Source organism: Nuphar pumila, chromosome 4 (assembly GCF_984573655.1).
Source record: "Nuphar pumila chromosome 4, dmNupPumi1.hap1.1, whole genome shotgun sequence".
Classification (NCBI taxonomy): domain Eukaryota; kingdom Viridiplantae; phylum Streptophyta; class Magnoliopsida; order Nymphaeales; family Nymphaeaceae; genus Nuphar; species Nuphar pumila.
Window position 1 is genome coordinate 91,229,069 of NC_143252.1, and position 12,927 is coordinate 91,241,995.

A 12,927-nucleotide genomic window follows, 5' to 3' on the forward strand; every position below is an offset into this window, starting at 1 on the left:
CCAAGAGTCCCGGTTGGATCAAAACTCTGTTCTGATTTCACTGCTTGTTGCTATTTTCACTGATTTTTGAAAATTCTTTCATTTATTTTTCAGAAAATACCAAAAATCTAGAGTTTTAGTCCAATCAGGACTTTGTCCCAGAGACCTAATCCGATCAGGACTCCATCCTGATTATTGTTTCTATCTTCATTCTCATTTTCTCCACTTGTTTCCAAAAATTAGGTCATTTTGCAGAGTTCTAGTTGATTTAGGACTCTATTTCAGAGTTTCAGTTGAGTTAAGACTTTGACCCCGACTGTATTTTCTAACTTATTTTCACCAGTTCTGAGAAAATCCTTCAAAAACCTCTTCGTTTGGCTTTTAAAAACCTAAATCTCAGAGTTTTAGTTGGTTTAGGACTCTGGTCCAGAGTTTCAGTTCGCTTAGGACTCTATTTTCAAAACCTCTGGATTTCACTTGTCGATTTTAACTCCATTTTAAAACTATTTTCAATCCTTATTTCAACTTTTTCAAAACTCTGATGTGGGGCCCACTCAATTGACGCCATATTTGGAGGAGTTCTGATCCAGTCAGGACTCTGTGTTGTTTCGAAACTTTCAATTTTAATTCTAATTTTTAAACCTTTTTTGAAAACCTCTCACTTTCAAGTTTTAAAATCATTTTTGAAAAATCAAGTGGGGCCCACTCTGGGTGGCACCACATTTGAAGAAGTTGGGGTTAGATTAGGGTTAGTCAGTATCCTAGATAGGTTAGGAGTTTAGAAGAGTTAATTGATTTTAAAAATCCCTTTTTACTTTGGTTTTTAACTATTGGTTTTTAAAGTTTTAAAAACCAAATGTGGGCCCATAGGGGTTGGCACCACATTTGGATAGATTTTAGGGTTTAATTAGTACTTAGGTAGGTTACCTAGAGTCCCACCTAGGCTAGGAGTTTCTCAAAAAAATCGCCCCCCTATGGTGTCTATCCAACTTAAATTAGGAAACCTAAAAAACTTTCCAAATTTGCTTTCCTAAAAATCTATAAATAGGGGCCAAAAGGGTGGATCGACCCCTAGGCTTTCTCACTCTATTTCTTGGAGCTTCTCTCTCCTCCCAGCATCATCTCCTTCCTCCCTTGCAGCTGCAGCCATCCAAGGTAAGATTTTATGCTTTCTTTCATGTTTTTTATTAATTTTTTTGTGCTTTTACCATGGATTCTACCATTGTTGCCCCCTTGTTTATGGATTTTATGCATAATCTACCTTCAAGAACCTTAAAGTGAAATAAAAAACATGATCTAATGTTGTTCCATGGTTTATTTTTCATTTTTGATCCATTAGAATAGTTTAGAATCTTATTTTTTATATTTTTGCCAAATAAAAGATGAGATTCGCTCGTTAAATGGGTCCAATCCCTCTTTCGAAGGCCAACTCAAGTTCTAACCATGTTTTCCCTGATTTTTTTATTTTATTTCACTGCATTAATGCTTATTTTGATCATCCAAACATCAAATTCAATATTTTTATGTTGTTTGCATATTTTTTTTTATTTTTCATGTTTAAATTATAGTTTTTAGTATTTTATTGAATATCCATGTGTTTCGATCTCAGAGCCCTAAAATTTGTATTATTTCATGGGTAAATATTCATTAAAAAAATTTATTTTTTTTAGGGATGGTTTATGGATTTGTCAGTGACTTTCTGTAAAAAAAACAGATTGTTTTGGATTCGGGAACTTTGTCAAAAAAATAGAAAACCGAACCCTATTTTTCAAACCATGAAATCACTATTGAGATTCGAGAGCAACTTGCATATGCAATATTTCTGTCATCCAAGATCTGATTTATGATCTGCAAATTGCATTGGCTTTGTCTTGATGTCTAGTATTTACTGTATGTTTTCATATTTTTTTACATCTGTCTACTATTTTTCCTTTGTCATAAGATAGAATCGGTTTCTCAGAGCTTGTTATACTTCATTTAAACCTTAGATCGACTTGTGTCGATCATATCTCCCTAACCGAAGATCCGATCAACAATACGTAAAAAAGAAAATCTTTCTCCGTGTGTCTGCTATTGACTGATAAAATTTTATAATTTTTTAATATAATTTTCTATATTTTCCTGTACCCGAAACCAAAATTACTTGTTTTGATATGTTTTATATTCGTTATAATCAATCATATATTGCCAGAGTGATATCTCCCTAACCAGAGATGGTTTTTCCAATCTGTAAAAAGGAAAATCTCTGTTTTTTATGTAGTATCTTTTTATAATTTTTTATACATTTTTATGGTGATTTGACCCCTAATTCAGGTTTGACACTATGATAGGTACATGCTCGCAGGCAATATTGTATATTTTAGGGTTTTATTCAATTTTCATATTAAAGTAATGTCAAAAATAGATTTTTTTTATTTTAGTTTAATTTAAGAGTTATCAAAAGTGCATGTGTTAATTTTTATTAATTTTGAAATTCGTTTGAGGCTTGGTTTGATTAAATTGCAAAAATAGGGTGCCCGCAGAATCCCGGTTCGAGCAAAACACTAGCAAAAATCATGATTTTGTGATATTTCGAATTTTTATACATGTTTTTCATATTTTTAGGGTTTTTTCATGTTTATAATCATGCTAGGATACTTCATACCCGATTTGGCATTGATTTGAATCTTTTTGAACCCTAAATCCAAAATTTTACCAAAATATTTTCTTAAAACCCTGATTTCATGACCATAGTCTTATTTTTAGAGGTATTTTTGTCATTTTTCCAAAATTTTGAATTTTAAAGTTATTTATATTTATTATTTCTTTAATTTTATATTATATTTCATTATATTTATCTCAGAAAAATATGGAAAAAGGCTTATATCCGGACAAATCCAGTAATTTCTAGATATTACTGGATAAATCTAGAAAAACCAACATATTTTCAGTAACAAGTTTTATAGTTTGGTAGAGAGACTCAAGACTATATTTTCTTTTATTTTTCTTTATTTAAATTCAATTAGGTATGTAAATTAATTATAAATTTGTAATAAGAGTTTGAATTCCTGCTTATAATAGGATTGCATTGCATATAGTTTTATTTTTCAATAATGTTAATGTATGATGGATGAAGATTCATGCATATTAAAACTCACAATGGTCTACATGAATGGCACATGTACTAGCTTCTAAGGAGTTGATAAACTCGGTGAGTTTTGTATTTATGACCATAGTCAGAATACGAACGAAACCCAGATTTATCATCTTTTTCTAAGCCACAAATGACCTACACTCTTAGGCATCTTCAAAAATCATAACATATTTTCAAAGTTTTCTAAATATTTTTTGTCTTTTAGAATCAAATGAAATATATTCAATCCATATCTGTGGCCATAGTCAGGGATATGAGGCGAATTTACTTCACTAAAGTTCTATAAGGCACATAAACTCTCTTTTCCAAACAATTTTCTCAAAAAATCTTCAAATTTTTTTTCTCAAAATCACATTCATACATCATTTAGGTTTAGATTGCATCATGAAAATAAAAGTTTCACAGGGCTACATGCCCCTTATTTTGACTTATTTTTTAATTCCATTTCAAAGAAACTAATTTTCCTCAAAATTGCTAGATTTTCCTCAGAAATTGACTTTCTCAAAACCCTTGGGTTTTTCAAGGATTTTTCAAGTACTTTCTCAAATTCAATCCACGATTTTCCAAGTTAGATTCTTTACTTTAAAGTTTGAATTCAGAGAAAACAAGCTTTTTTCCAAAGTTATCTGAATTTTCTCAAAATCGATTTTCTCAAAACATCTGACTTTTCTTAAGAAATTGATTTTTCTTTTCTTCAAAGAGTACTTTCCAATGTGATTCACGATTTTCCAATCATCCTTTTTCTAAGTATTTCCAATTATTCCAAGCAAACATCATGTTTTCAAATCTACATTTTCAGAATTTCACAGCACATGCCTGATTCTCTGTGCATTTAGGAATTAGAACATCGATTTAGACAGTTAAGTAAAGCAAAACACATGATTGATCCTTGGTTCAATTACCCCTGGTAAAGGTGCCAGGAACGGTTGAACCTCGTACAGACAGGTGAGTCTCATTCTTTAGAATTATCCTGCATTTTAAAACGGAGGTGAGTTATTTTAAAAATATTTTTCAAAGGCCAGTTTGACTTGCAAAAGTAAAATTTTGCAATGATAACAACTGCAACCGATCACATGCACAACACCTTCTGTAATGTGCCTTCACACCATATCTCTCTTGCACAGTCTCTTGCTTCATGCCCTTGTCGTGCCTCATCTAGCGTGCTCAACTTCAATACGTGACTGCATCCTATCACATTACTTTATGTGATTTGTCTATGTGAGGCAGAAGTTTGAGCTAAGGCCAAGTATAGCCTAACTAGGCAGCAACCTCCCTTGTAAATCATGTGTGAGAGGAGATTATGCTTTACTTTGTTTTTTAAGAACTTGTATCCTAGCCACGGGCTAGAAAAAACCCTTTCTAGACTTGTAATGGTGTAGTGATATAGTGAAGCTCAATCACAAGCACACACTTCACAAGTGTGTACAAATACAAAAGCGAAAAAGAGAGAAGAGCTTAGAAGAATAGCTCAACAACTCCAAACTTATGCGCTAAAAGATTATAGAGACCTCAAGCAAGGTCCTTTGCCTTCAAATATGGATCTTAAAACTAAGGCCCCACCAAGTGGTATCAAAGCCAATAAAGGCCATATAATGGATGAAGGTTCTAGCTCTCATTTTGGGGGTGAAGAATTGACTAGAACATTCTATGTTGAAACTCAAACTGAGTTCATGAGAAAGCTCACTCAAAGGGATGAGGAGTCAAGTTCACGTATGGAGAAGCTTGAATTGCTCATACTTCAACTCACTTAAAACATCAATGCCATGGTGAGAGGAAAAAAACAAGTGACTCTAATGCAAGAACATAAAACACAGTTTAGAGGTGAAAAAAAAGGTAATAAAATTCTTACTTGAAATTGTGTTAAAAAAACAATGATTAAAGTAGAGTTACCTACTTTCAAGGGAGAAAACCCTAGAGAATGATTGTTTAAAGGCATTCACTATTTCACATGCCATCAAACTCCTAATGACCGAAAGGTAGATGAAGTTATATCAAGGTTAGAGGAGAATGTATTGAGATGATACTCTTGGTATGGGATTATGTACGAACAAGCAATCATAAAGAGATTAAGCTCTACACTTATGGTCAATCATAGTGCAACCCTTAAACAACTCAAACAAAAGGGAACACTAGATGAGTATCAAAGTAAATTTAAAGAAGTATGTTCGATGCTTCCACCAATGAACTTTGTTCAGTTTTTATGTAGGGGGATTAAAAGATGAGTTAAGGATAGAAGTACTCGCGGCAAATGTGCACACCACACATGAAGCTTACAAAGTAGCCAAGCTTTTTGAAGAGAAAATAAATTTAAGTACTTCAATTCATAAATGGAAGGGCAAAGACAATTTCAAAGTTTTCAAATCGAATCCAAGAGAGGAAGGAAGAAAAGGAGGCTTGTCAAAGCCTAAAACCGAGTTTGTGACTCAAGCACAACTCAAGGAAAAAAAAGAGGAGTGTTTTCGATGCAATGAATTGTGGAATCCAAGCCACAAGTGTAAAAGTTTAAAAAGTCTCCAAATCCAAGATGAGGAGGAGGAGAGTGATGAATCTGAAGAGGAAACACTAGAAGAAAGTGAAGGATACCATGCATTATCTAGAATTACGGTTCCTCATTCATTGAAGTTAGAAGGGAATTTTTAAGGTAAGCAAGTAAGCATCCTTGTTGACACTGGAGCTACTCATAGCTTTATTAAAATAAAAGTAGCTAAGGCACTTAAATTGGAAACTTTCAAATTTCATAAATTCATGGTGCCAGTTGGAAATAGTGCAACACTCGATTGTAATCAAAAGAGCAAGGCTCAATACTTACAAGTTCAAGGGCATGAGTTTATAGTAGACTTGCATTGGCTTGACATAAAAGAAGCCAATCTTGTATTAGGCGTGGATTGGTTGAAATCACTTAGAACCATAACATGGGATTTTCAAAGAACGTGTATGTTTTTCAAAGATGAACAACATTGCATTGTGCTAAAAGGGGGACAAGCACCTAACATGCCAACAAACAAGAAAGAAGCAAAGTTAAGGGTTATGACGATCATCACTTGCAATTGGGGACAACGAATTTATGAAGAACAAAAGGCAAACATAGAAATTCAAGAACTTCTCCAAGACTTGAGCAATCATCCCAACTATCAAGAAAAAGGAGGGGTTTTATATTTCAAAGGAAGGTTAGTGGTTCCAAATGAAAGTCCTATTATTCAAGAACTTTTTGAAGAAAATCATGACTCGTTGGAAGCTGGTCATATGAACATTTCAAAAAGTTTTCAAAGGTTGAAGAAAAATTTCTATTCGAAAGGTATGATGAAAAATGTGAGAGAGTATGTGAGAAGATGCCAAACTTGCCAAAAAAACAAGTATGAAGGAATGAAAGAAAAAAATATTTTCTCCTAAGTGGAACCAAAATCCTTTATAGTTTCACATACCACCCACAAACCGATGGTCAAACTGAGGTAGTCAATCGATTCTTCTAAACTTACCTAAAGTATTTTGTTAGTTTCAAGCCTATAAATTGGGTCAACTACTTGTCTTGAGCCAAGCACTCCTACAACACCAATTATCATTCTACTATTAAAATGTCTCCATTCGAAGCTTTGTATGGATATCCACCTCCTAGTTCTATTAGATATGAACATGAAAGTTCTCAAGTAGAAGAGGTTGATCATACACTACGAAGCCGAGATAAAATCCTTAGAGTGTTGAAACATAATATTGCAAGAGCACAAAAATAAATGAAGACTCAAAACAATAAAGGGAGAAAGTATCGAGTGTTTGAAGTTCATGAGTGGGTATGGTTAAAAAAGACATGGGCACATAAGCAAAGAAGCATGCATTTGCAAAGAAATGCAAAGTTAGGGCCAAGATACTATGGGCCTTTTCAAATAAAAGCTTGTAGTGGGAAGTCAGCATACCGACTAATAAAACTATCCTCAGGCTAAAAAATTCATCCAGTTTTTCATGTCTCACAGTTGAAGCCAAATTATGGAAAAATTCCTCAAGAAATTTTAACTTTGGAGGAGGGGTTACAACCTCTAAGAATTATAAGAAGTATGCTAAGAAAGAAAGATAATCAATGGGTAAGAAGGCTCCAAATTGAATGGAAAAAAGTTGGGGAAAAATTGATGTTATGGATGAAAGAAGAAGAGTTCTTCAAACAATATCCATGATTTACCTTTGAGGACAAAGGATAGGTAGAACATGGTGGACTGATGCGACCTGCAGTGAATGCATGCAAGCATGGGGTAGCTAGTTGTATTGGTCAGCACTGCCATGCAAGCGCAACAACAACGGAAGGCCACACTTACCAGCGTGGGGTATCAATGTGTACAAAATACACTGCCAACAAAGTTTGCCACTTCAGCAGTGACACTCGGCCAGTCAGTTGTGCGGTTGTGAGTGTGCCACATTAGTATGTCTGGATTCACTGTATGTGCACCACTTTAGCAGGTCAGGTTTAATATATGTGCACCTTTAGTTGATTGGGACCACTTGTGGCAGTTAGAATACTGTTGTGGTTTCTTTGTCTGGTTTCTGGTTTTGTTCAGCCTATAAATAAGGATCATGTCCAGTGAATTGTATCTTTGAAATCATTTTGAATGAAATTTAGACTACAGTCTTTGGAAGAGAGAAATCTCTTGGTGCCTTTGTGCATTCGGTTCCCTCAACCAAGGAAATTTGGGATTTACTCTCTGCATCCTTTTTTGGGCCAATTCTAGTTAGTTTTAAGCTGACTGAGTTGGAATTCAACCTTGATTCAGCTCTTCGAGCCTAGATCAAGCCATTGCACGTCCAAAAAAATTGCAGATTGTCTTCTACAAAATGTTGCAGTGAAGATAACAAGAGCACAATTCTCATTCCGAACAATCAGTGAGTGCTTGACTTCTCAGAGTTCAATTCTAGTTTGATTCGGTACGAGCGCTTACTATTTGCTATTCTTTTGGTGTTGTGCCTTCCGAAATAAGCGACTTCAACTGCCGCACTGAAGGAGCACTTCTACCGCAGCAGGAGGCCTTTTATAATTGATTCCAGGCGTAGGGAGGCTTCTCGACCAAAGATCGCCTACCGCCAGGAGCAGTGAAGGCTGATCGCCTTCGAATCTGTGCAGCAGCTATGGAGGCTTTCCACAGGCCCATGATCAAGGTTATCCTTTGCATTTGGCGCACTCTACCTGTGCGTTAGAGCAATTGTGTCGCGACAAGTAGTTGCAGACTCAGTTGAGCTGCCTAGTTGCAGAACTGCACCTTAGCCTTGCTCATGCGACAACACCTGCCGCATCTTCCTTGAGCAACACACAATTGCCCTATGCTCTCACGTTATGTAGTTTGCACACGACAGAGCGTCACCTTCAGTTGCAGAGAACACACAACACTTAGTGCACCACAGCATTCACTCACCGCACGCACCACAACATCCGCTCACCGGAGCACGCGCAACCTCCTCTCCCACGTGCGTGCAGAAAAGAGATAAGAGTTTAGAAGAATAGCTCAACAACTCCAAACTTCCGCGCTAAAAGATTGTAGAGACCTCGAGCAAGGTCCTTTGCCTTCAAATATGAATCCTAAAACTAAGGTCCCACCAGATGGCAACGGCCTCACTCGGGCGATTGGATGCATGCTGGGAGAACACGACGAGAGCGATAGGGTGAGTAGTGAGAAGAGAGAGAAAAGTGGGAGAAAGAGAGAGGTGGGTTGGGTCGTGTAACCCAAAGGAGAAGAAAGCGAGAGGGGGGAGGATGTGTCGACCATGCAAAAGAGAGAGGGAAAGGGCTGCCACGTGGCAGCCTCCCATAGGGGAAGGGATCCCCTCATAGAAAAATCACCGTTTTGCCCTTCTCCTTTATTCTTTATTCTTTATTCTTCTTTGTCTTCTCAAACTACCCTTCTCTTCTGTTTAAACCTCGATTTTGCCCTTTTCTGGACTTTGGGTTATTTGGATCATGATCCAAAACCATTTTGCACTCGATCCATATTCGATTAAATTAGATTTTGAAAACCCGTGTTGGTCTGAATCTCTCTCAGATCAAATTTCTAGAGTCTGTACTGCTCCATCTATGCTTTAGACCAGATTTCTCATGTCCGGATCATACCCGCTCTCATTCAAAACCATAAATCATGGGTTTGAATCACTTCAAGTATTCAAGCCGGTCGATCAGAAGTTCTGTTTGGATCACTCTCAGATCCGTGTTTATGCAATTTTACATAAATACCTTCAATTTTACAATTAAAAAAATAAATTTTGGATATTACACTGGGCCTCAAGGTTGATGCATACCAGCATTAATTTCTTCTTTTTGCAAGTAAAACCCTCGGTGGGGCTCACGACCACTCTGCCTTACGTGGCCCACCTCTAAAAGCTATAGACACATGTGCACCCGTTGTTGCGAGGGTGCTGTTGGGGGTGCCTTCATCTCAGCACACTAGCAACAACCCTACTGGCTCAGCTGTAGTCATACCCGCATTAAATTTCGCAAGCTAGATAGGACACACTCAAGGACTTGGGAACCATCAATCTTCAATTTATTTGCTGCAACATCATAGGTCTATAGGCGTCGGAGTGATACGTGACCACATTTTGTCACCTTGGATAGATCTGACACGCGTCCCAAAATTTCAATAATCCGATCTTTACTTGGCAAAAAAAAATAAATATAAATATATATATGCGAGGATGGAGTGTTCTGCAAACAGCATAAGCAGTTAAAACACAATGGAATCACAGTCGGCAATCATACCAAGTACAGAATCAGATTCCGGTCCAGTGTCGAGACAAGTGCAACCTACCTTTCGGTAACTTAATTTGTTAAGCATCCAGGTTCAGCTCAATGCAATATATTCAGCTGTATACAATATGAGCCTATGATGATCCTGTAGATGGGGAAGCAGACATGAGCGTTTTTGCTCATGCTGACATCGTGGCCATCTGATTTGCATTTTAAAAAGTTCAAAAGTCAACAAAACCACGTGACATTCATCCAAAATGAAAACAGACGGCCACGATGTCTGCATGAGCAAAAACGCTCATGTTCAGCATGAACTGATCTGCTTCCGTAGATGGGCTAATTGGATGCGTCTATGGCCTATTTGGCTAACGGGGAATGCTTGAAACCAATAATTGTCCAAGGCATTAGGACCGCAAAACGAAGCGAGTTTATCGTGAACATGCTTTTTTATGGCTACGTTTAAGCCAAGGCAATCCATATTGTCACCATCATTCACATTATCGATTGGCGTTCAAATTCATCCCATCAAAATAGCGGGAGCTTATAGTAACATAAACTAAATCTAGGTGTCTAGAGTTGGAAGATTTTAGAATTGCGTGACTTTTTTTTCATCGATCAAAACAATATCTCTTGCCCAGTCACATGGTCAGACAAGTGATGCTGAAAACAGGAAGCTTATAGTAGGTTAGTCTATCTTTATTTGTACAGCCTCACCTTTTGATTCCTCTTGTATAAAGAGTTTTTTAAGTTTTAAATTATGAAAGTTTATTTTTTTGATGAAAGATGTTGTGGGGGGGGGGGGAGAGGGCCCGTACCATTTATTGAAGTTATTTACGAGAGGGTGGTGTATGTTCGCCCCCGATGATTCACTGAATCCCAGGTCTGTGTTCGAGGCTTTGAATGAGCACCACGTATACAAGCACATGGGGCTCGTATTCCCGTGTATGTTGACATAACTTTGCATCGGACTCTGGTGTTGTTGCAAAGACTTAAGTACCCTTTTTTGCCATTCTTCTCATAAAGTGATGGTTTGAGAAAATGACAAAAATGCCCTTCATTCAAAAAAGAAAAAAAAAACAGTTCAAAAAAGGACAAACATGTCCTCCATCCAAAAAGTCGAGGATGATGTTGACTCTTCAAAGTCTTCTTGTTCTTTCTCCATTCAAAAAAAGGACAAACATGTCCTCCATCCAGAAAGTCGAGAATGATGTTGACTCTTCAAAGTCTTCTTCTTCTTTCTCCGTAAAACACTGTAAACCCTCTCTCTCTCTAGAGAAGAAATCAAGGGAGGCAAAGAGTTCTCCCTGGAGAAGGCCATGAACATCAACCCTCTCACTCTCTCTCCCTTCTCTCTCTACTTCTGTGCACATCCAACAGACGATCCTACATTGCTCCATCACCATCTTCTTCTTCTTCCTTCTCCGTAAAACACTGTAAAACCCTCTCTCTCTCTAGAGAAAAAATCAAGGGGGGCAAAGAGTTCTCCCTGGAAAAGGCCATGAACATCAACCCTCTCACTCTCTCTCCCTTCTCTCTCTACTTTTGTGCACATCCAACAGACGATCCTACATTGCTCCATCGCCATCTTCTTCTTCTTCCTTCTCCGTAAAACACTGTAAAACCCTCTCTCTCTCTAGAGAAGAAATCAAGGAAGGTAAAGAGTTCCCCCTGGAGAAAGCCATGAACATCAACCCTCTCACTCTCTCTCCCTTCTCTCTCTACTTATGTGCCTAATTTAGAGTTTTTGCCCTTACAGGAGGGGGGTTCGGGGGATCCTCCGACGCGGATCCCTATAGCGATTTATAGTGTCTTCAGCAAATCGCTATAGCGATTTGTAGTGTCTTCAGAAAATCGCTATAGCGATTTGTAGTGACTTCCGCAAATCGCTATAGTGATTTGTAGATTCTTCCGCAAATCGTTATAGCGATTTGTAGTGTTATTCAGTAAGCAAATCACTGTAAATCGCTACCCGAATTAGGACAAACTTGTCAGGGCCATATCTCCCTAACCGGAGGTCTAATTCCAACTCCGTAAAAAGTGGTGTCTTTGTTATTGAGTCTAGTTTATTTATGTAAATTTTCAGCAATTTCTATTATCATTTCATTCCTCATTTTAACTAAAAACCAGACCCCTATTATTTTGTGTTATTTGAGTTGCACAACACCATTCTCGCTTGAGATCCACATCTTGATTCTGACATGCTCCTTGTTGGATTTTCCATTGATTTTTTCCAATCAAGCTCCACAACAGTCAATGTGCAGGTCAGCCGGTACTTGATGGAGCAATGTAAGATCTTCTGTTGGATGTGCATAGAAGCAGAAAGAGAAGGGAGAGAGAGAGAGTGAGAGGGTTGATGTTCATGGCCTCCTCCAGAGGAGATTTCTTTCTCAGATAATCCTGCAGTGCAGAGACTGGGTCTTAAATAATCATCTTCGGGGCACAAAAATATGTCTTTCTCACCACAATACCCTGTGCATTTTTTGACCACGACACCCGGGACCCGTGCCGGAGGGAGCCCCCGGACCCCCTTCCTGTAAGGGCAAAAACTCTAAATCAGGCTCCACAACGAATCAAGTTGAACGATGCTACCCACGCTGGGAGGAGCCCCGAAACCCTCCTCCTATAAGGGCAAAAACTCTAAATCAAGCTCCACAATTAATCAAGTTGAACGATGCTATTCACGCTGGGAGGAGCCCCCAAACCCTCCTCTTATAAGGGCAAAAACTCTGAATCAGACTCCACAACTCATCAAGTTGAATGATGCTACCCACGATGGGAGGAGCCCTCAGACCCCCCTTTCTGTAAGGGTAAAAAATCTGAATCAGACTCCACAACTCTTCAAGTTGAATGGTGCTACCCACGTTGGGAGGAGCCCCCAGACCCCTCTCCTGTAAGGGCAAAAACTCTGAATCAAGCTCCACAACGAATCAAGTTGAATGATGCTACCCACGCTGAGAGGAGCCCCCAAACCCTCCTCTTGTAAGGGTAAAAACTCTGAATCAGGATCTACAACTCATTTAGTTGAATGATGCTACCCGCGCTGGGAGGAGCCCCCAAACCCTCCTCCTGTAAGGGTAAAAACTCTGAATCAGGCTCCACA